The sequence below is a fragment of the Notolepis coatsorum genome (assembly GCF_963971535.1).
Source record: "Notolepis coatsorum genome assembly, chromosome: 4".
Lineage (NCBI taxonomy): Eukaryota > Metazoa > Chordata > Actinopteri > Aulopiformes > Paralepididae > Notolepis > Notolepis coatsorum.
This window is the reverse complement of record NC_140168.1, coordinates 118,911,064-118,934,624: the sequence shown is the minus strand read 5'-3', so window position 1 is coordinate 118,934,624 and position 23,561 is coordinate 118,911,064. Positions and strand designations below refer to the sequence as shown.

The following is a 23,561-nucleotide window of genomic DNA, read 5'->3' as shown; positions in this document are numbered from 1 at the left end:
AAGTAATCTTTAGGCATACAAAAATATGACATAATTATTTTAATTAACCCCCAAAAAGCAGATACTGCACTCTGCTGCACAGTTCCCTTAAATAATTATACAGGTAATGTACAGGCAAAGTGCAGTAACTTCAAATACAATGTTGTTTTCCCTCCAGCTTTCATAACTTAACCTAGCCATTTTATTTGGCTAATGAAAGACCCTCACCACCCCAATAACAGCCTGTTTCAGCTGCTGAGGTCAGGCAGACGCCTGCAAATCCTAGCTACTAGGACAGAGCGGCTTAGGCTCAGCTTCTTCCCCCAGGCCATCAGAGCCATGAACAATGTACATTGAGTGCTCAGAACATTGAACTGTCCACACACAAGCACACATGAACACACACACGACACGCACACTGTGCACGCTCACACACGAGCAGCCACTTAACACTTTAACATGAGCAGGCACACACTCATGTCGCACACACGCACACTTATGGCCAAAGGAAAGGACACTTTAAATTAGAATAACAGGAACAGTGTATTGCACTACCAAAGCTAACTAGCATGTCACACATGCGCTGTAAATAACTATGTACAGATACCGAGATGTCACTCCATGCTACCTGCTATCTGTTACTGCACAATGTTGTTTCTTCTTTGATTCTATTATATGTACCACTGTATTGCACATCGTTGCGGGCAAGACCACCCGCATTTCATTGTATACCTGTATGCCGTGACAATTAAAACTCTTGACTTGACATCATTCCAATATATTCAGGTGTTAAATTTCATTTTCAAAATGGCTAGGACGGCATCCCCGGCCGCGTCCTAAAAGTCTGTGCCGACCAACTGGCCCCGGTATTCACTGACATCTTTAACCTGTCCTTAGAACAGGCTGTCATCCCCACCTGTCTGAAGAAGTCCACCATCATCCCTGTACCCAAAAAATCTACGCCCGCTTGCCTCAACGACTACCGCCCTGTAGCCCTCACCTCCATAGCCATGAAGTGCTTTGAGAAGCTAGTGAAGGGCTACATCTGTTCCTCCCTCCCCATCAACCTGGACCCCCTGCAATTTGCATACCGCCCTAACAGATCCACGGAGGATGCCATAGCCCATGTGCTGCACACAGCAACATCACACCTGGACAAGAGGCAGGGGAACTATGTGAGAATGCTGTTCATTGACTACAGCTCAGCATTCAATACCATAGTCCCCTCCAAACTCATAGCCAAGCTCAGGGACCTGGGCTTGAACTATGACCTCTGCCAGTGGGTCTTGGACTTCCTGACGGGCAGACCCCAGGTGGTAAGAGCAGGCAACTGCACCTCCTCATCCATCACGCTCAACATAGGGGCCCCCCAGGGCTGTGTTCTGAGCCCCCTCCTCTACTCCCTGTACACACATGACTGCGTGGCACAGCGGAACAACAACACAATCATCAAATTTGCTGATGACACAGTAGTGGTGGGCCTGATCTCTGCCAATGACGAGAGGGCCTACCTGGAAGAGGTAGAGAATCTGTCACAGTGGTGTCAGGAGAACTGCCTCTCCCTGAACATCAGCAAAACAAAAGAGATGATTGTGGACTTCAGGAGGTCGGGGGTCAAGGACTACAGCCCCCTCAGCAAAAAAAAATCATACAGTCAACATATTCTTAAATAATAGCGCTGCCCGAGGCTGGGCATGATACAGTCAACATATAGCAAGAGAGAGAGCGAGAGAGAGCTCCCGTTCTACAGTCAATATACAGTGTTATCGCTGCACAGACCCGGCAATGCCCCTGACCCTCCACCAGAGCAAGGCCAGAGAAGAGAGAGAGAGAGAGAGAGAGAGAGAGAGAGAGAGAGAGAGAGAGAGAGAGAGAGAGAGAGAGAGAGAGAGAGAGAGAGAGAGAGAGAGAGAGAGCGAGAGAGAGAGAGAGAGAGAGAGAGAGAGAGAGAGAGAGAGAGAGAGAGACACACACATTGGAAAGAAACAACCCAAAACCAGAGCAAGTTGAAATGCTATTTGGCCCTAAACAGAGAGTACACAGTGGCAGAATACCTGAGCACTGTGACTGACCCAATACTAAGAAGATCCTTGACTAGGTACAGACTCAGCGAGCACAGCCTAGCCATCGAGAAAGGCCGCCATAGGCAGACCTGGCTCCCAAGCGAAGACAGACCCACTGCACACAAGATGAGGTGGAAACCGAGCTCCACTTCTTAACAACCTGCCCACTATACCAAGACATATACTCCCCACAAATTGCAAACACCCAAAGAGACTTTGAAAACATGGACAATAACTCAAAACTCCCATACCTACTGGGAGAAATACAAGAATGTGAAATAAAGCCCATTTGAATTAAAGAGAGAGAGATAGATAGAGCATGTCTGTGTGTGTTAGAAAGAGAGAGATAGAGAGAGAGCATGTCTGTTTGTGTGTGTGTGTTAGAGAGAGAGCATGTATATGTGTGTTAGAAAGAGAGAGAAATATAGAGAGAGAGAGCATGTCATTTTGTGTTAGAGAGAGATATAGAGCATGTCTGTGTGTGTTAGAAAGAGAGAGAGAGAGAGCATGTGTGTTTGTGTGTTAGAGAGAGAGAGCATGTCTGTGTGTGTGTGTGTGTGTGTTAGAGAGAGAGCATGTATGAGAGAGATAAGCAAGACAGCTAAGATGAGCCCCTAAAGGATATTCAACTTTTAATGGAAGAACAAAACAGAAGGAAAAGATAACTTCACAAAGGCAACATGAATATACATAGATCCAAAAGGACAAAGATCAACACTTAAATCCAAAGAGAAGAGGGTCTATACCAGAGAAAACAAAGTAGCAAGGAGCCAACGGCCGTCATCAGCTAAATAGGCTAACTGCAAATAGAGTAGCCAGGTACTGACACCAGGTACACACCGTTAGCTACAACAGCTAGCCGGCCCGTTTGGCTCAATATAACGTTAGCTACGTTAGCTAGCCGGTCCGCTTTGGCTCAATATAACATTAGCTACAACAGCTAGCCGGCCCGTTTGGCTCAATATAACGTTAGCTACGTTAGCTAGCCGGCCCGCTTGGCTCAACATAACGTTAGCCAACATAACGTTAGCCTTAGCCACGATAGCTAGCCGGCCCGAGAGAGAGAGAGAGAGAGATATATCCACGGCGGGAATAGAATAGAGTGCATTAAAAACTCACCAAACGTCCAATAGGATGGAGACAACCACGTGGAGTTGACGAAGTTCATCTGCCGAATGACAGTCCTCTTCATCTTGGCATAACAATGCTGCACGTGCTCTCTCTAGGTTAGCTAACGCTAGTTAGCCTTTAGCTAAGCTAGCTACTAGCCGACACATGGCTATCCCGACTAAACCACACGTTAGCACTCGATATTATAACGTAGCTAAAGCTAACTAGCTGTCCCTGCCTTTAGCTAAGCCGACATGGCTAGCCTGACTGAACTGTCTAACATGCAACAACTTTCATCTTCAGTCCATCTGCCGAACGAGTCGGAACGACCGTCCTCTTCGTCTTGGCTGGCATAAGCATAACCTCCAATGCTGCACGCGCGAAATATCAAACGCAGCTGACGCACGCCGGCCGACTGTACACATGTAACCCCTCCCTTCGTTGAAACCAATAGTATGTCTGCTGCAGAGCCCCAGAGCTCCAATAGTGAGTATGTCTGTTGCAGAGCGTGTCTAATGTGAAATATATAAGCATATAAGCAAAACTAGATTTTAGGTCTGTGATGAAAAAGGGCCTTGCGGGAAGGGGGGCCTCGCAAAAAAAAATAAAACAAAATAAAACAAAAATATAAAAAAAATAATAAATAAAAAATATTTTCTTTTTATATATTTTTATTTTCTTTTGTGCAAGGCCCCCCTTCCCGCGAGGCCCTGTGCGACCGCAATGCTCGCACACCCCCTGAGGAGGCCCTGCACACACACACACACACACACACACACACACGCATGCAACACACACACAAGCATGCAACACACACACGCATGTAACACACAAACATATCTCTCACCTCGGGATTTCAAGATTCAATAGTTTATTACTATTTCAATGAAACATTAATTGGAATTTGTCTTTCTGAATGCACAGGTAAACAACAACCATACACATAACATTTACATTTAGTAATTTAGCTGAACGCTTTTATCCAAACTTCCAAAGTGACTTACAAGTTCTGTACAACAAGTCAGCAGGAAGGGAACTCTGGCAGTAATATTGTTCGTCAAACAGTGTTGGACTTGAGTGCTACAGACTTGACTGCATATTAGCATAGTAGGTAATAATATAGGCAAGGTAAATTCCTAATAGCAGAGTGCATACTAGTGGAAGACAGTACAAGGTTAGTTTATTTTTTACTTTCATTTGAGATATTGATTGTGTTTTTAGTTGACAACGGAAAATTGGGCGGGTTTCAGCTGTCCTGACTGTGGTGAGAAGTTCGTTCCACCATTGTGGAGCGAGGACCGAGAATAGGCGGCTTCTCTTTGATGACCCTCCCGGAGCTCGGATAGGAGTAGGTCTGAGGCGGCCAGAGGATGTAGAGTGGAGGGGTCTTGAGGGTGTGTAGTTAGAGACCATTGACCGGAGGGGTCTTGAGGGTGTGTAGTTAGAGACCATTGACCGGAGGGGTCTTGAGGGTGTGTAGTTAGAGACCATTCACCGGAGGGGTCTTGAGGGTGTGTAGTTAGAGACCATTCACCGGAGGGGTCTTGAGGGTGTTTAGTTAGAGACCATTGACCGGAGGGGTCTTGAGGGTGTGTAGTTAGAGACCATTCACCGGAGGGGTCTTGAGGGTGTGTAGTTAGAGACCATTCACCGGAGGGGTCTTGAGGGTGTGTAGTTAGAGACCATTCACCGGAGGGGTCTTGAGGGTGTGTAGTTAGAGACCATTGACCGGAGGGGTCTTGAGGGTGTGTAGTTAGAGACCATTCACCGGAGGGGTCTTGAGGGTGTGTAGTTAGAGACCATTCACCGGAGGGGTCTTGAGGGTGTGTAGTTAGAGACCATTCACCGGAGGGGTCTTGAGGGTGTGTAGTTAGAGACCATTCACCGGAGGGGTCTTGAGGGTGTGTAGTTAGAGACCATTGACCAGAGGGTTCTTGAGGGTGTGTAGTTAGAGACCATTGACCAGAGGGTTCTTGAGGGTGTGTAGTTAGAGACCATTGACTGGTGTTGTATATTCCTATATGAATATCCATTAATTACAGCACAGTAGTGAGGTTGCTAACTAGAGGAAGGGAAAGATCACAGTGTGATAGAAAACATGGTCCTCATCTGAGCTCCCAAATTTAGCCAGTAGAGAATAAGTGTGTACAGCCAGACAACCAGCAGCTATGGTCCAATATTCATTTAATTGCAGCGTGGGCCGAGATTGGAATAATGCATTGGTTACACACAGGACACTTCAAGCATAATACATGATTGTACAAAATGATTTGATGCAGGTAAATCACAATAGCCCTCGTTGGCTTTTTACATCAAAGACAGTATTGTACATAAATATTAGTCATGTTATGTTAATGAAATAAGACCATAGTACTCTTTGTCACCACATGATAAAACCTGGGTCTAAGATAGGCATCTTACTCTAGTTATCACATTATTCCATATACAGTTCTACTCACATAGGGACAAAGTAGACCATGGTCGGTGGTGGTGGTGGAGACCAGACTCAGACCCCCTGTGTAACGGTGTGTGGCGGTGTCCTGAGCTGGCCTGCCTCTCTATTCTTATTGTTCCAATACTTATAGATTTCATGACCTCACTTTTCTTAACCTAGTTCCACCAATCACCAGTATCTAAACACAGGCAGTCCTCATTTGGTGTCTTCTTGGTCGTGTGTGTCTGTAACAACCGGGTAGCCCCCTCCTTTTTGGCTATGGCCTCCTTTGAATGAATCAATCATGTTAACATTCCTTCTATTTGGTTCTTCTGTAAGTTACTTTTCTAATAGGTTACTATACTCTTGTTTTATTATTCCAACATTGTTTTCATTCTAAACTAATATACTGCAATTATTTCCTGTGACCTTATCTTGATTAGGCAACTGTCTTTAGGTTTTACTGAGTCACCGTTTTTCTGTGGTGTGTGACTGAGTAAACAATGTCGTCATGAGAGGTGTCGCCTGGTGATTTTCAACATGATGAGGTCTGATGACTTCAGCCTTAATAGTGCTTGTGTTGAAAACATTAACCCAGTATAGTCAGTGCTTCTTAGGTTAATACTATTCAATTCACAAGAGCCATCCCAAAACCCCGTCTACCAACTGACACTTTGTATTTTCTGAATCTATTATTGTAAAGATTCAACCACATTACTCTGGTCTCACAGAGGCATTTCCGCTTTTGGTCTCTTCTTGCTGTGCTCAACTGTCACATGTCTAGGTGTTTGGTTTCCTGGGGGGGTTGGAATGGCTCCCTCGCCAACTGTTCTATTTACCATCACTACAGATACTTTCAGTTTCCTGGGTTAATCTAACATTTTTGATTATGAAATCATGAAATTATGAAGTCAAGGTTACCACATTCCTCCCTTTGACATTTTACTAATGTCATATTACAATTATCTTGACTTAATTTCTATACATACTAGCCATAAAATTTAACATAATTACAAAAATCATAAATTTTGAATTTTTTCACAATTTTTCTTCTCAATTTTTTCCATTCTTCTTTGGTACATCTCATCAATTTTGGCCTTCTTGTCTTCTTCTTTTCTTTCCCACATTTCCTCTGACTATGGCCCCCTCCCGGGGAATCCAAATGACCCATTCCTCCAGAACCCCAATTAACCTACTCTGCCTTAAATGAAACAGTGTTTACCACTCTTTAATCCGGCCTCGTTCCTCTGGGCACGTTGAATATGCTAAAAACAATTAAAACAATTTAATCTAAACATTACACATTTAAAGTCTAATCAATCACAATTTTTTTAAATTACAGTATCCGTTTACATGATCTGGGGAGACAAGATCCATTAGTATCACAATTTTTTTCCCATTTTCCATTCATTCTCTGAAATAATCTCTTCTTATTTTTCCTTAAGCTAGTACAATCACATCTGCATACTCAATCAATTGCTTCCCACCTATCCTCCCCCCTTTTATGACACACATAATGGTCATAATCTTATCACCTCTTGTGTCCACAGCTCAGTTTTGGCAGAGGAAAACAGAATTTCAACGAAAATTTTCTTTCACCCATTCTCCTCACTCTGGCCATCTCCTCACTTATGTGAATGCATCTTTATCTGACCCTGCGTTGTGTTATTTATCCGCTCTTTGCTTGCGCCCTACCAAATCAATGTGCACAAGACAAAGCCCATCAGTACCTATCCAGTCTCGTCCCTGTCCCCCACAGTCCAATCACAACTCCACAACTCCCCAGAGAACCTTGTTCACACAATTATTTCCGCTCAGCCTTCAGACTGGCTCCGCCCCCCCAGGCCAGGTCATCCCAGGTCTAGTCATCTATCTATCTCATGACAACCCGTCGTCAGATGATTATAGCGTGGAAGTTCCTCCAAACCACATCTGTTCAGTTTTTACAACCTGGCCCCACCCGCATGGGGTTTGTATAGGCAGGGGTCTCCGTGTACAAGAATTCTCTCACCACAATCTGTAATTTACCACCATTGGACTGCAGAGTAACAGGGAAAAATGAAATTACTGCTCTAATGAAATGTATTCATGTCTCTCCCAGCGTCGATCTGCCTTTCCCCTCCCTTTTCTGAGCTGTTGAAGACACAAGCACAGAGCAAATCTTTTCACACAATATGTCAACATACTTAATAAGGGAAGCCATTAATTCCATATGCAAATCGTGGTGGCACTACTTAACTGTCATTGATCTGATCCAATGCATCCCAACCTCCATCTGTTCCAATGTATCCCAGCCTTCAACAGTCCTCTCCCGCCAAATCATGTAACCCAGTTTGGGAAAAAACAAAAACCAAACAATTAATCAAATATTCAAATATAACACATCCTCCGACCATATGCCTTGCAATTTTTACATAAAAAATTACCATTCATACCTAAAACCGCAAATCAATGAAATAAAATAAAAACCAGGTTTTCCAAAACCATCCATTCAACATCTCATCACCCAACCGTCCCCTTCACACATGTCAGTGACTTTGACACCTCTCAAGACTGCACAATCACCCCTACAGGTTCCTATTCAAACCGCTCTGAGTCCACACAACTACAGATCAAAACACTTAGAAAATAAACCTACAAATGTACATTCACGCTCACTCCTACATACAAAAATTACATTTAAATAAAAGTAGTATCTGTACCAAAATAAAACTTTAAACCTTGAATATGACCTAATCAAACGCTTTCATCCAATTTCTCATAGTCACATTCATTCGATCCTGAACATTTTAGAGTTAGAAAAGAAATAAAAGCAAAAACCAATCAAACACCACAATTCAACATCATCCACACATCCTGAGCACACCACAGTGGCTGTTACCTTAACCAAAACAAACTCTCATTCAAATGATATGAACTGAAATCAAAAAATGACATCGCTCACTCCTTCACTCCTGCATCAAAATCCCTTTTATACAAAATAATCTCTCAACCACACAAAATAACCAACACTCTCTCTCATTCTCAGCCACACAGATCATCTCCATCCTTCATATTATAAACATATACTTTCACGCTGCTCCCACACTTGCATACCACCTGGCACACAATCATCTACCATTCACACTGATCATTTGAAACTAAACAAATACTTCCAAAACTCTCTCTCATACAACTCATTAATCAATCACAGACCGACAATGGTTTAGTTTGTTCCTCCCTCTTCTGCCCTCTCATCAGGCTACACTCATTATCAGGCTAATACCATCTCTCCTTAATCCCTGCACTCAAAAAGGTCTAGCAGAACCCCCTTTTCAACCTGAAGTCACCCCAGCCTGCTAGAACTGGTGATAACTCCAGGTCATTCCTTCAATCAAACAGGCCGCCCTAATCAAATGTAAATAACCTCATCTGATTTGGCTCCTATTCAACAGTCTCCTACCCTCTTTTCTTGAATTAGCCGCTCTCTGTCTCAACCTCTCCCCTGTCGTAAAAATAACTGTCATCACTTTACAACTGTCTTCTGCATCTTCACCTCTGACCTCTCTCCTGTTGCGTCCAGTCTCACTCCCTGCTTGGCCCCCCTTGGGCTGTTTACTGCTTAGTAAAGATAGCCCGGGTCACTCTTTATGAGTTTCCGTGACCTTCCCTAAATTGCTTTACCACCCATCGACCCTCCTGTAATTCAACAAAAGGTTAGTCATTACACACACAAATCATTTATAATAACTGCTAAAACACAATCTTACATCAAAACAGCTACTAAACAAACCCCCTGTCACTATTATCCCACTGTGACCCAAGGATTCTGCAATCAATAAAGATATAACATTCTAACAGTATTTCAACATAGCAATGCAACAAAATACATATATCAACAAGCCTACATCTAAAGATTTGCAGCAACATTATTCCAACAGTGTACCAAAATCTGACATCTTAACATCAATGTATATCCTATACAAGCATTTTCATTTTATCAAGCTATATTTTAAACTCCAGTCAAACACAACATCATTATTCTAAGCTCACAATTGTACATGTCACACAGATTAAAACAATTACTTTTTTAACACAACATCATCTAAGTAATACAATTACAACCGAACCACCCCCCTTGGTAAGGGCATACCCTTGTATAAAACAACCTTGCTTCCCCCACAGACTTAATGTATATATTTTGTTCCCACTTTTAAATGATACATTTACCCAGAGTAGTTAAATTGTGTGTCTAACTCGGTCACAGGCAAACGAAATCATTCCCTACTGATAGACACACTGCAATGTTTTGCAGTATAAACCCCCTTGGTTAAAAATATACCCCTATGTATCCAAGACAATAATACAACCTACCCAGTTCAGCCGGTTTTATGAATCCCAGCCTAATTATGGGCATGTATATTAAATCATCTACACTCTGACAACGTCCGCAACCTATTCTCAACTTCCTCCCTTAAATCAACCACTAAAAATGTTATATCTCTTCCCCCCGCGTATACATACTCGTAGCAATAACAACCATAAACAGAACCACTCCCAGGTTATTTATATAACATAAAGCAAAAATATCCACACTTACCACGTCCCCTGAGCGAAAATAAACGAAACAGCGATCCGCACATGCGCAGTAGCGTCACCATAACGTTGCAACGACAACCAAAATCTGCCACGACATTCATAAAAATGGCACGACATCCTACCGCGTCCAATACTACTCCCCAAACACTATTTCCCATTCTCTAATCACCTCATATGTCGCCCGCAATCTCACAAAACAGCCGCATGCAAGCTAATAGCCTAGCCAGCTTCCATGCGAGGTTCCATGCGAACCCGGAAGCCCCAAGTTATGCCACGTTCAAGATCCGTACATTCATTCACTCCGCCCAGTACCAATCTAACAATAAACAATTCACACATGTCTAAATACCCACTTTAAAAGAACAAACTATTGTAAAAGAATTTAAAAACATTCTCATATATCAACGCCGTTACACAGATCAACATTAATCATCTCTCCTACCCTTCTCTCTGCCTGGCCCCGCGCGCCGCGAACGTTACACACTCTCCATTCAATACCATGACGTCATCATCATGCGACTTCTGTCATTCACGATACTCTCGTACACAATTGTTACCGCATCATATTTAACCACTAAAATGACACCAATCACCTCAACGAACGCCACGACTCGCTTCCCAACAACAACCGCTCACACAGCGTTTCGTAAATTTTTTCACATCGTCGCTCTAACATCTCTAGAATACCGCATCTCCTCCACCGAGCTAAACTAGTTAGCCCCAACCTCCAATACGATTCGCTCCAGACTAGTATTGATCCGATCCACGTCACAACATAACAACCTTCGTCAAGCTTGCTACTGATCACATACATTTTACACAAATACACAAATACACAAATACATAATTACAAACAAAACCGACCCCCGTACGAGACACCGATTACATGGCGCAACGCTATCAACCTTGGATTCTTGTGTAAGCCGACTTCCCATCTAAAAATTGATCACTGAACATCCACTCGTGTCCTTTACCTAAATACCCCATATTTTCCATCTCCCGCGTCATACACAGTACCTCCGAGCGGCAAGCCCAGTCATATCTCATCACTCTGTTCTCTGTTTCTATGCTACCCGTACACTGTGCTCTGTTCTCAGTACTCTACACTCCGTTCTCTGTTCCCTTCGTGGAACCAGGCTATCCCTGTACTACACCACGGTTCTCAGTACTCTACACTCCGTTCTCTGTTCTCTTCGTGGAACCAGGCTATCCCTGTACTACACCACGGTTCTCTCATTAAACTCTTCCTCAAATATTTTACCTAAACTAAACCCTTGCTTTCACCAGACAGACATACAGATTCGTACACTTTCCCTCACTTAGGCCTGCTCCTGCACGTCGCCTCCTAACTAGAGATTCCTCATCACTCTTTTCCAAAATGCGCCCCTAACCATCAGCCCTAGCCTGTCCCTAAAATATGACTAACAACTCTTCGTCGGCTGCCGCTCTTATATAATCAAAAAAAAATATTCGCAAGTTTCATCCTCCTGCTCACAATGACATTGCACAAACACGCTGCTCGCATTCACTGTAATACAACTCAAAATAAGCAGGTTCAGTTTTGGACATCCTAATCTAACATCACCACCAGTCCTGTAAGCAAAAAATACACATATCCACCCTGGGTCCTACTGTGGCTATACACGACCATTAATATTCCTATTCACCCCACGTGTCTCTCATCCTCCAGACAGCCTCTCACTCTGTACTGCAAATTCCCAACTCCCCGGCTCTTTCTCTGCATGCTCATTATGTGAACAAATCAGAACGGGTCTTAAAAACAGCACCAATTGTTGTATATTCCTATATGAATATCCATTAATTACAGCACAGTAGTGAGGTTGCTAACTAGAGGAAGGGAAAGATCACAGTGTGATAGAAAACATGGTCCTCATCTGAGCTCCCAAATTTAGCCAGTAGAGAATAAGTGTGTACAGCCAGACAACCAGCAGCTATGGTCCAATATTCATTTAATTGCAGCATGGGCCGAGATTGGAATAATGCATTGGTTACACACAGGACACTTCAAGCATAATACATGATTGTACAAAAGGATTTGATGCAGGTAAATCACAATAGCCCTCGTTGGCTTTTTACATCAAAGACAGTATTGTACATAAATATTAGTCATGTTATGTTAATGAAATAAGACCATAGTACTCTTTGTCACCACATGATAAAACCTGGGTCTAAGATAGGCATCTTACTCTAGTTATCACATTATTCCATATACAGTTCTACTCACATAGGGACAAAGTAGACCATGGTCGGTGGTGGTGGTGGAGACCAGACTCAGACCCCCTGTGTAACGGTGTGTGGCGGTGTCCTGAGCTGGCCTGCCTCTCTATTCTTATTGTTCCAATACTTATAGATTTCATGACCTCACTTTTCTTAACCTAGTTCCACCAATCACCAGTATCTAAACACAGGCAGTCCTCATTTGGTGTCTTCTTGGTCGTGTGTGTCTGTAACAACCGGGTAGCCCCCTCCTTTTTGGCTATGGCCTCCTTTGAATGAATCAATCATGTTAACATTCCTTCTATTTGGTTCTTCTGTAAGTTACTTTTCTAATAGGTTACTATACTCTTGTTTTATTATTCCAACATTGTTTTCATTCTAAACTAATATACTGCAATTATTTCCTGTGACCTTATCTTGATTAGGCAACTGTCTTTAGGTTTTACTGAGTCACCGTTTTTCTGTGGTGTGTGACTGAGTAAACAATGTCGTCATGAGAGGTGTCGCCTGGTGATTTTCAACATGATGAGGTCTGATGACTTCAGCCTTAATAGTGCTTGTGTTGAAAACATTAACCCAGTATAGTCAGTGCTTCTTAGGTTAATACTATTCAATTCACAAGAGCCATCCCAAAACCCCGTCTACCAACTGACACTTTGTATTTTCTGAATCTATTATTGTAAAGATTCAACCACATTACTCTGGTCTCACAGAGGCATTTCCGCTTTTGGTCTCTTCTTGCTGTGCTCAACTGTCACATGTCTAGGTGTTTGGTTTCCTGGGGGGGTTGGAATGGCTCCCTCGCCAACTGTTCTATTTACCATCACTACAGATACTTTCAGTTTCCTGGGTTAATCTAACATTTTTGATTATGAAATCATGAAATTATGAAGTCAAGGTTACCACACTGGAGGTAGGCGGGAGCCGTTCCCTTCACTGCACGGTATGCCAGGTCAAGGACCTTGAAGCGGATTCCTGCGACATAACAGTACAGTATAATACTCATCAGCATAGATGTGGACACACAGAGACACACACAGAGTGAAAGGTTAAGGTTGATCTGGGCATCATAGCCTGAACATGATCTCTCTCTCCACCACAGCTTTCACTTATCTTGCACAAATCCAATGAGTTACATGGCCTTGATTCCAGAGTAGGCATAATCAATGGGCAATAATTCACTTGATAAAAGTAAAATCGGATGCAAACTAAAATAATTCCACGAACCGAGTTGCGGGAAAGCGGATGACTGAACGGACAACAGGCGTTTTTAAAAGCGAAAGTAAATACAAACACAACTTACAACTGGAGGCTAAATACTGGGTCCTCCTCCAATAGGAGTAAACATGATGCAGGTGCAGATAGCGCTCTGTGTGCGTTGCATTGTGGCGCAGTTCGATTTGAATCACAGGCCATGAGCAGATAAGCACATTCACTTTGGGGGTCTGACACGTGTGCACTACACAAGTGATTATCTTTTTTTCTTTCCACACGTTTCTTTGTTAAACATTCTGTCGCAGAATTCTACCAGTGGCCAGTAGAATGTTCAGTACTCAAAATTCGAATCTTATGAGACACCTTAACCCTTTCACTACCACACTATAGAAGGTTAACCGTCTGTAGTGTGATAACCGTCTGTAGTGTGATAGTAAAGGGTTAACCTCCTGTAGTGTGGTAGTGAAAGGGTTAACCTGCTGTCGTGTGGCAGTGAAAGGTTATAACCTTCTGTAGTGTGGTAGTGAAAGGGTTAACCTTCTGTAGTGTGGTAGTGAAACCTTCTGTAGTGTGGTAGTGAAAGGTTAACCTTCAGTAGTGTGGCAGTGAAAGGTTAACCTTCAGTAGTGTGGCAGTGAAAGGTTAACCTTCAGTAGTGTGGCAGTGAAAGGTTAACCTTCAGTAGTGTGGTAGTGAAAGGTTAACCTTCTGTAGTGTGGTAGTGAAAGGTTAACCTTCTGTAGTGTGGTAGTGAAAGAAAAAATTCTGACTTGGCATCCTCTGTCATTTTACCCACGCTACGCCACTGGTAGTGAAAGGGTTAAACTTCTGTAGTGTGGTAGTGAAAGGTTAACCTTCTGTAGTGTGGTAGTGAAAAGGTTAATGTTCCAACCCCATCCCACAACCCTTACAAAATAGTTAGCACCACTGATTTTAAATGCATAAAGAAAGAAAAATGTGAAGTGAAATAAAAACAAACAAAAAAATAAAAAAAAATAAAATAAAAAACATGAAAAAAAGAAGAAGAGAGAACCGGAAAATTACCAAAAAGAATGATGCCAACATCCGTTCATCTGGGCAGAGGTGACGCATGGCATTTCACTTGGTGAAGCAATCTGTGAGAAGGAAACACAGTGCTTCTTGAAAAAGGAGAAAAGATTTGTGTTGCAACAGGAATTGTCACCACGTCAGATATCTCTCCAAGCACCTGGTTCAAGGTAAATAAGACGGCTCACAAAGACCAGTAGGAATTCAAGTTCAGGTAATGGCAAGATCCTGGATCCTGTCCTTTGAAAAATAAAATGAGAAAAAGTTCATAAAAATAATGAAATCACCCGCTCGCTTGTTCACCATCGACGTTGCTCCATTTCTTCCTCTTGTTGTCCTGACAACACCACTCCCCCCTCCTCCCCGTGTATCCCCCTGCGTGAATACTTTCCCCAAGGTGGTTGTCCTTCCGCGTAAACTGAGTTGGCCACTGACGCTTCTCTCAACGCCCAATCGCGTTACTCCTAAGGCTCGCTCCTAACTTTCAGAACTTCTCTCAGTTCCACAAGTCCATCACATCAGCTACCTACCTGCATCAATATACTACTAACTATCAACTAACTCGCTACCGCCGTGCATCAATATACTAACTAACTAGCACATCAATGCACTAACTACTACCGCCGTGCATCGCTATACTGCTGCCGCCGTGCATCAATATACTAACTATCACATCAATGCACTAACTACTACCGCCGTGCATCGCTATACTGCTGCCGCCGTGCATCAATATACTAACTATCACATCAATGCACTAACTACTACCGCCGTGCATCAATATACTAACTATCACATCAATGCACTACCTACTACCGCCGTGCATCGCTATACTGCTACCGCCGTGCATCAATATACTAACTATTGATGTGATGTCGATTGATGAATAGCTAGTTACGTTAATATAGAGAGATGAAAACAATACGTTATTTATATTGATGTGATGTCGATTGATATGAATAGCTAGTTACGTTAATATAGAGAGATGAAAACAATACGTTATTTATATTGATGTGATGTCGATTGATATGAATAGCGCGTTACGTTAATATAGAGAGATGAAAACAATACGTTATTTATATTGATGTGATGCCGATTGATATGAATAGCGCGTTACGTTAATATAGAGAGATGAAAACAATACGAGGAAATGGGCTACGTTAATATAGAGAGATGAAAACAATACGAGGAAATGGGCTATGTTAATATAGAGAGATGAAAACGGTCTACGTTAATATAGAGAGATGAAAACTACGAGGAAATGGGCTATGTTAATATAGAGAGATGAAAGCGGTCTACGTTAATATAGAGAGATGAAAACAATACGAGGAAATGGGCTGTAGAACGGAAGGACTTGGGCTGTGGAACTGAAAGCTCAGCGATTGGGCGCTGAGAGAAGCGTCAGTGGCCAATCAGGCCGCGCAAACCGAACGCGGAAGGACAACCACCTTGGGGAAAGTATTCACGCCTCCCCCCTCCCCGTGTCTCCCCCCTCCTTCCTGTGTCTCCCCCTCCTCCCTGTGTCTCCCCACCCCCTCCCCGTGTCTCCCCCCTCCTCCACACCTGGGGCCACAGTGGACAGGAGGTAGAGCGGTCGTCTGGTCCTCGGAAGGTTCCCGGTTCGATTCCCGCTCCTCCCAGGCAGCATGTCGAAGTGTTAAGAGGAACAAATATAAATGCACCGTTTACACCTCTCTATTTCTCTGTGGAGTGGAGTGTGAACAGCACTTTCATATGTGGTCCTAAATCAGATACAGATGAGATAATGCGACCTCAGTCTGAACAGTCTAGATCAGGGGTTCTCAAACTGTTTTATACCACAACCCTATTTTATTTAAGATTTTTTTTGGCGACCCCACACTTACTGTATCACGTAATTTCAACGTGGAAATAAGGAATATCAAAATAAAAGCACACGTTGTTTCGAAAATGAAATTACAGCACTATGTTATCAATGAAATTAATGAATATTATCAACAAAAGCAATGGAATTGTTTCTGTATACACATTTATAAAACGAGGCATATTTAGCCAAAATATGTTGCCAGAACATGAAAAGAAAATGCACTCACGTGCGCTTTAGCAGAGATCCGCTTCTACTCTGAAAATCCGCCCTCACAGAGATATGTTGATGCGAACACGCTTTATCAGCACTACACAACACTGGGTACTTGTTCTGGACTGATATCCAGAAGTTCCAGAACTTTGCGAGGGCCTGTCCAGTGAACTTGACTTTCAGTAGCTCGTCACACGAAAGATCATTGAGCGCCTCCTGCATTCTGTTCCTACAACAAGCCATCAAGCTGAGTAAATACCCCAGGCCCAGATCTCCGCTGATTATCCTGGAGCGCCACTAATGGAGTATCCAGCTCAATATCAGCACATTTCTCTGCCAATGTGTTGTTTTTGTCTGCAAGGAAAATCTGTGCTTCTTCTCAGAGTTAACAAAGGCGAATACTCTGCCACCTCACTTCAGTGTGGTATAACAGCTGGCTATGCACAGAGCCCATTTCATCGCGGCCAACCAGCAACGCTTCTGACAACAAACCTATCCATTGCGAGTCCAGGTTACACACAAAAGACCAGACCCCCCTCCCGCGATTATAAATGCGCACTCCAGGGTGTAGTGAGATGTGTATTGGAATACGTGTGTCGGCCTCCATTGATGAAGGGGCGAGAGTCGCGAGACATGGCAAATACACATAGCTGCCGGGTTGAAAACTCGATCAGAGTTTTTCTTTTTTTGCCAATGCAACGTACCCGCGACCCCACTTTGGGTTGCAACCTGTAACTTGAGAACCGCTGGTCTAGATTGACATTCATCACAATTCTGTGGTGGGAGTCACTCTGTGGCTACAAACACGGAGGTATTTGGAGTGATACTTAGATACTTAGACCAAAGCACCTCAAAGGCACTAAAAAACAAATTACAAACATCTCAAAACAAGCTAGTCAGACTACTACTTGACCTGACTCCTAGAACCCACCTCACCCCTGCCCACTTTGACAACCTAGGATGGCTTAGAGTAGACGACAGAGTACAGCAACTTGCAATGGGCCTGGTCTACAAGATACACTACGCGACCAAGGTACCCATGTACATGTCAAAATACTTCCCAAAGGTCAGTGAATACCACGATCACAACACCAGAGGGAGCTCCACAAATCATGTAAAACCCAGATTCGGATCAAACAAGGGACTAAACACGTTTCGCAATTATGCCACATCAATGTGGAACGCCCTGCCTAAAGCTGTAAAGGAATGTGAATCACTACCCACCTTCAAAAACACTCTCAAAAAACACCTACGTGAGACTGCAATTCGAAACTGGCCCCTACAAATGTCCTAACCTAGTTGTACAGTAAATGACCAAGTAAGGCTTTGTCAATATTCCAATGTACAGTGTAAAATGTGTGTGTGTCCCCTTCCCAACCCCCCCCCCCCCCCCCCCCCCCCCACCTCCAATGTACAGCCCTCACCCAACCCACCCAACCCCACCCCACCCAACCAACCTCCTCCAATGTACAGTTTCTATGCCAAATGTATATACACTCCTTTTCTGGACACTTTTGTATCACAAACAGTACTGTATTTGCAAATCTGATATGTCATAAATGTATAGATGTAGCAGTACTGTCTATCTGTATGTCATGTATGTCATATATGTTATGATGAATTGAAAATGGGGGACCCTGATGTAAACAAGTCGAAAGTCTTTCTCTGGTCTGCATCCCCTTAACAATTGTATGTATTGAGCTGTACTGTACTGTACCCATTCTGCAATCTGTTAATAAACTTTTCAATCAATCCAAGCAAAATGTGAGGGAATGTATCATAACCTGTTTGAAAGCATATTGAAAGAATAAATGTCTCTCTTTCACCTCCTCCTCACCTCCATTATCACCTGCTCACGAATTAGCTGCCTCTACTTCACATCAACTTATAAATGAAACCATGAACGTCAGTGTCCTCCATGTTTGAGTCCATCTTCCTTATTGTACATTTGCACATGCAGGTCAGTTATGGAGCGTGACGGGTTCACACTGATATTGGGGCAATGATTATCATTTTCAACATGACAATGTGAATTAGACATTTTGGGAGTGAAGAGTTCACTTTTGGGATGTGAACGGGTGAATGGCCATAGGCCGTTCACCATTGGCCTCTAGTTTCCAGTAACCAGTTACTCAGTTGCGTTTTGAGAAATCCTTACATAATTTGCAGACTTCTGGTTGGGCAGTCAGAGGTTTGGTTTTCGAATTGTGGACTACCTAACGTAAACGTTAGCGTTTTCTATTGGAAACAACTTGTTGTGAGAACTAGAGTCTGGAGCACAGCCCAATTGCTGAATACACGAGAAGAGAAAGGGAGCGGTTTCAAGGGTGTTTAATGGAATTGAGCAACACAGGAATTGGGGGGAAATAGAACGGGGTTAATGTTCTGTCCTGTGGCTGCCACGGCGGCAGTGAGCGAGCAAGCGGTCCTGGTGCTTGTCGGGGGGGCTGCTGGGTGGCAGCGGGTGAATAGGTGTTCCTCTTCGGGAACAGGTGACGTCCAGACAGGGACGCTGGAGCTGCTGGGTGGCAGCGGGTGAATAGGTGTTCCTCTTCGGGAACAGGTGACGTCCAGACAGGGACGCTGGAGCTGCTGGGTGGCAGCGGGTGAATAGGTGTTCCTCTTCGGGAACAGGTGACGTCCAGACAGGGACGCTGGAGCTGCTGGGTGGCAGCGGGAGAATAGGTGTTCCTCTTCGGGAACAGGTGACGTCCAGACAGGGACGCTGGAGCTGCTGGGTGGCAGCGGGAGAATAGGTGTTCCTCTCGGGAACAGGTGAAGTCCAGACAGGGACGCTGGAGCTGCTGGGTGGCAGCGGGAGAATAGGTGTTCCTCTTCGGGAACAGGTGACGTCCAGACAGGGACGCTGGAGCTGCTGGGTGGCAGCGGGAGAATAGGTGTTCCTCTCGGGAACAGGTGACGTCCAGACAGGGACGCTGGAGCTGCTGGGTGGCAGCGGGAGAATATGTGTTCCTCTTGGGAACAGGTGACGTCCAGACAGGGACGGCGGTCCTTTGGGGCACAGGAGAGAAAACGGGTTAGAGTAAGCCAATACACGGAGGGTATCTAGCAGTAGAGCTTGTGGCAGAGACGTTGTACCTGGGCAGTGGTAATTAATACCACGACAGCTTCTGGTCAGCGTCGAGGTGTAGATATAGTCCCCTCATCAGGGGAGGATAGGGTGCAGCTGGGGAGAGTGGGGTGTTTGCCTGTGTGTGAATTAGGGGGATGGACTACAGCTGGGTGAATGAGGGTGAAGGAAGGAGTGACTGAAGAAAGAGAGGATGATGAGGAGTGCGCAGCGGATAGAGAGGGGGATGAAGAGGAGCGTGTGGAGGACGTGAGGGGAAAAGGAGGGGGAGTGAAGTAGGCCCGTGCTGTGATTATGACACTTGTGTATCAATCTCAATGAAACCCACAAACTGCAAGAAGGCACTTTCTTGTACATGTGATGGAGCAGTGCTTGTGTATTGAATGCACAGTGCAGAGTTGCATTTGGGTCCCAGTTTTTTATGTGATACTCTCCCTAGAGCTGCCGCGGTATTGATGTTTTCCTTACCGCACACATTTGCAAAATATTTCCTACCGCCGCGGTATTACCGCACACACACACAAAAAAAGTTTGAATGCATTTTTTTTGTAGTCTACTCTTTATATAGCATATAGCCTGCCTCTAGTCTAAATGTCTATCTTTAGAGGATGACTTTGCAGCATGAATATTGTTTGGGATTCGGCATGCACGCATTCGTTATTAAAAGTGAAACACGGATTCGAAGTCTCCCCTCGGTGTCGCGCCCGCCGGTTACCCCCCCGACCCTTTCTTCTTCTTCTTATTATAACGTTACTACTTATGATTACAAAGGTATTCGATTTGTGGCATTAACGTTAGTATAGTTACACGTTCGTATTTACCGGACCATAGCAAGGCAAGCATTACTCAATTAATATCTAAGTTCCTTTCTTTGCTCAGAGCGTGCCGAGTTGTACCCATTCTGCGGTCTGTTAATAAAGTTTTCAATCAGACAAGTGTATAGAACGAAGGGCTTTTATTATAACATTTCGTTGCAGTAAAATCATTATGCCTCGTTCCCTGAGGAGCGACGGCGTCGGTAATCCACTCCGGTCTCCGGTGGGAGCTAACGTACTATTAGCCGTGTTGTGATGGCTGAGATTCAGGAAGTAAACGCACTGCAAGATGCTCCAAGCGTGTGACGCGTATCTCTTCTGACCAATCAGTGGTCTGCAGTGTTTCATGTGACTTTTCTGGTACCCAATAGGGTCGCTTGGAATCTCGACAGAGAAGTAGGGTATATCTGCAGAGCCGCAAGCCCAGCGAGAGCGTAATAATAATAATAATATAATAAAAAACAGCGGTGATGCCGGTATTCAGCCCAACGCTGCGGTGGGCATGATGTAACAGCGATACCGCGGTAATACCGATACCGCGGCAGCTCTAACTCTCCCACTGTCACATTAGTCCCAAAAGCAAAGTGTGGATGGGAAAAACTCACAAATTTACTATTCGATAGTCACTGGGAACTATTCGATTACTAATAAAAAAAAATTGCTATTGAATCTAATATCTACTCCTACTTACTTAAACGTTCCAGGCCTTTCACCTTAGCTGAAGCTGCTGTCGGCCAGACCCTTTTACGGGGTGTTTCAATTCAGGACCCTTTACAACTGATTGATTGATTTATTGTTTGATTGATTGAAAACTTTATTAACAGATTGCAGAATGGGTACAATACAGTACGGTTCAATACAAACAACTGCTAAGAGGATGCAGACCAGAAAAAGACTTTCGTCTTGTTTACATCAGGGTCCTCCATTTTCAATTAATCAAGATCAATTCATCAAGACAACTGATTGGGTATTGCCGATAACAGGATAGCTTGCTGATTCTTGTTCTTGATGCAGCTGTCTCTATATAAAACTATGCCTATGGGTGAATGTGAGGCACGGGTTTAACCCTTTCACTGCCACACGGCAAAGGGTTAACCCTTTCACAACCACACTACAGAAGGTTAACCCTTTCACTACCACACTACAGACGATTAACCGCCTGTAGTGTGGTAGTGAAAGGGTTAACCTTTTTATGTGGTAGTGAAAGGGTTAAAGCGCTATATAAATGCAGTCCATTTACAGTTGAGGCAAATTTGGCAAGAACGGAAACCATGGTTTCAACAGAAGTACTGGTAAATGAGTCCAGACCTGCTTCCTAGCTGTGATGCTACAGTCACTGAGATAATTCCCTCCCAAGCTCATGGTCTGATTAAAAACATTCTGACTAACAGACACAGAGGAACTCAGATCAAAGTTGTTGTATTACCAAATGAAGATATATATATATATATATATATAGTTTGTGTGGAATTATTTTCTAAAGGAGATCAGCAACTGAAGGTCAGTACAATGGAATATTGTGAAATAATCCACACTCATTTAGCAGGTAAAATTGATAACAGCTGTCTGGAGCATAAACTATCTATCTACTGTATCTTGTATTATACTGTAACGCGGGAACAAATTGTATCTTGTGTGCACAAACTAATGAAAACGTGGGAGCGCATAGCATTTTGAGCGCTCAATGTAGTAAAACGTGGCCTCTGTAACTGTATATATTTTCTTTCTCTCTATGGCCACTCCGGGCTCCGTAATATGTATCTATCTTTATTTTCCTGAATTAGTTGTACTTTTCTTCTTATCTGCGCTGGTACTTCTGTCGGGAGCATATAGACCTATAGAATCTATAGAACTTGACAACGTGAACATTTTAAATAGGCCTCTTTGTATTCCCTGTTGCAATGTTTTTAATACAGTTGCTGACAGGAAATACACAGGGGCCAAAGCTGTTGCCTTAGCAACGGAATAGCAACAGAATGCTTCTGAAAAGGTCTATAGGCTTGTAGTGACACGTGTCATGACATCAAATCATAATTTGTTGATCATTTATTTGTTTGAAACTTGATATCTGAAAGAGGTACGTCAGGTTAAATAAATACATAAAAAAAAAGAGGACATTTGAATGGAAGACAAATTTTGTGCCAAGTTATCACTTGGATCTACAGGGGAAAAACAATACATAAAACATTGTAATGCCTGTCTGTATATAAACATGTCTTTGCGGTTACAGATTTAGAACAGAGTCGTTTTCTATTCAGGGCAGGGTTTAATTTTCAATATTTCCCAACACACCGGATATTATGTAAGAATGGCTTGTGCCATAAACCAGGTCAACTGCTTGCAGGAACCCATATTTAAAGTATAAGGCTGGTGTACCTTTTCTCTCTCTCATTGTTAACATACAAAAAGACCAAAACAAACAATACATTTCTTCCAACAAACACCAAATTATGTTAAAACAAGTCACAGGGCCGCACTGTTTTCCAAAGGGTTGATATCTGCTGGGGCTGTGCTATACATAATAATAATAATAATAATAATAATAATAATAATAATAATAATAATAATAATAATAATAATAATAATAATAATAATAATAATAATAATAATAATAATAATAATAATAATAATAATAATAATAATAATAATAATAATAATAATAATAATAATAATAATAATAATAATAATAATAATAATAATAATAATAATAATAATAATAATAATAATAATAATAATAATAATAATAATAATAATAATAATAATAATAATAATAATAATAATAATAATAATAATAATAATAATAATAATAATAATAATAATAATAATAATAATAATAATAATAATAATAATAATAATAATAATAAACTTTATTTGTATAGCACCTTTCATACAAGAATTGCAGCTCAAAGTGCTTCACAACAGAAAAAAGGCATAAAAT

The 23,561-nt window shown here is 42.8% G+C and overlaps 1 protein-coding gene across 1 annotated transcript in view; it reads left to right on the top strand.

Annotated features, from left to right (window-relative positions):
* Window positions 1-23,561, top strand: part of LOC311226670 (leukotriene B4 receptor 1-like) — a gene marked incomplete at its 5' end in the record, with an annotated part of 68,538 nt that overhangs the window by 15,217 nt on the left and 29,760 nt on the right.